This window comes from Scomber japonicus, chromosome 5 (assembly GCF_027409825.1).
Source record: "Scomber japonicus isolate fScoJap1 chromosome 5, fScoJap1.pri, whole genome shotgun sequence".
NCBI lineage: Eukaryota > Metazoa > Chordata > Actinopteri > Scombriformes > Scombridae > Scomber > Scomber japonicus.
Window position 1 is genome coordinate 33,151,018 of NC_070582.1, and position 2,509 is coordinate 33,153,526.

Sequence of the window (2,509 nt, forward strand, 5' to 3'; positions counted from 1 at the left end):
CGGCGAGAAGCGATTAACGGAGAGGATTTGTGCAAGCCAAATGCTGCGTTTACGTTCCCCGGGAAAAGACGGGGGAAACGAGCTTCCCGGTTTCTATTGGTTGGAACGGCAGCTTCCAGGGTAAGAATTTGATTTGTTGTAGAGAGAAAACAAAAATAAGAGTTATGATTGCAATGGTTGTGCAAAATTAAAAAAAACCCTTCAGTCACTCCAGACATGATGTACATTAAGATAAACATATGATAATATTACAACCAGTTCATGAAAGTGAGGTTTGTGTATATAATTGTATTTAACAGTGAAAATGTTTCCTACTGAACTTCCTGTTTTGTCTGTCTGCCATTCTGTACTCTGTCTCCTAGCAACCTATATGTCAAAGCCCCGGGATGAAGTTACATTTGAAAACAAAGCATTTTCATTGAACATGACCAATAAATATGTCCATTACAATAGATCTTAATGGTAAGTCGGTGTTGATTGTAAACAAAACAAACTCTTTTCCTCCTCATGTCACATAGCCTACTTGGGTTTTGGGTTTCCAGTTTATCATCAACTCAAATGTGTCCAAGTAAAATGATTTTATACAGGTTTAAACACTGAGTTGTACAGTTATACAATTGCCTGTGAATGTACATACACATCAGTGTCATAACTGTCCAACTTCCTTCCTCTTGCTGCTGATGTGAAATAGCACAGAAGCTCTACAGACTTAACTGACGAGTACAGATATTGTACTGCCCCTCATCTCTAACACACTCACTGCTCATTAACATCTTTGTGATATCTGCATCTATAGACTATTAATGGAAAAATGTTAAATTGTCACATTAAGAAAAATGTAGTAAATATAGGCTACTATAAGATATCTGACCACAACTTTGTTATAGGTCTTACATAGACAAAAGTGACATAATGCTCCTTCAAACTGACTTTCTATTCTTACAAAGTGTGGACTATGTGGCCTTTTTTATTCTCCACATAATGTCAACTCCACTCCAGATGTTCCTTTTTGTGCTGTTCCAAGACTGTCCAGCAAAGCAACGTCAACTCTGATCTGTATTTAACATCTGAACTGTCCCGGCTTCTTTTTACAGTGTATATACTACACATGGACTTATTATTTACTTTGTGCATACACTACTTACATTCATACTGTACACTCTGGTTCTCCATCAAAGTTATACATCTTGTACATATTAACTAATTAAGTACCTCTATACATTCTTAATATACTGGTATTTAACTCTGTGCACAGTTTAAACTAATCTAAAGAAAAGTGATAATATGGATTAAAAATGGAGGTTCTTGCTCTTAATGTCTTCCAAATCATTGCATGGTATGTGGTTGAGTATACAGAAAATAGGAGTGGGCTACAGAAGTCTGGTAACCTCACTTCTTACTATTTTTGTCATTTTCAAACAGCCCCAACTGACGCTGGTAATGTGCTGACAGAAAGATATTTTGTCCACGCCATTAAAATACATGAGAGGGACAAAATAATAACACTTTTTCAATATAATGCACTCCAGTACACCACCACTACCACCCACCATGACCTCAGTTACAAACATATAGTAAAATCACTTTTCTGACAATGCCAGGAAAAACTGAGAATGTATAAGCTTAATAAAAAAAATTAGTATGGTCAAGGCGAAAGAGTATGATTGCATAGGTGGACCTAATTGTGTTAAGGAGTAAATTGCATTATGTGAACAACACTTAACCCTAATTACATTTGGGATCATTTAAAATTCTACTGATAAAAACTACAGAAAGAGCAATGTTTACTAAAATACCACAAGAATAGTCACGTTAGTAAAAAAAAAGAAAAGAAAAGAAAAGAAAAGTAGTTATTATTTATTATTTTATTTGACTATTATTTTAATCAACTTAAATAAGGAAGAATTATTATCCACAATGTTCACTTGATGATGTCTCTTCTATGTTAGTAAAAGAGAAAAAGAAAATAGAAGTAGTTATTATTTATTATTTTATTTGACTATTATTTTCATCAACTTAAATAAGGAAGAATCATTATCCATAATAGTCACTTGATGATGTCCCTCTATAAACATTATTGTTATCAAGAAGAAGCCAAAGGTAAAAATGTTCTCAAAACGTGTATCCACCACTGGGCGTTTCTCAGTGAGTCAAGGCGTGCTCATGCTATGCGAGGATGTTCGATTTATAAAACAAAGAAAAGACGCAGGTGGAGTTAACGCTTTACATTAATAGTATTCCCCCCAAAATTAGTATAAAACGAAAAAATATATACTAGCACATATCCTTAACATGTTATGCTATTAAATATATTTTACTAATTATGTACAATTAGTTAAACTATATAAACTCCGCTCCTTCCGGGCCACAGTATGTATACCTCGTACAAATGACGCTTTGAAGTGGCACACTCAGTAGCCAATAAAACCTCGAGGACTGGTTTGAGCGACTGAGTGACAGGCGCTGCAGCTGTAGTGGGGGAAGGGAAGGGGTCGCTGAAGTTGACGGA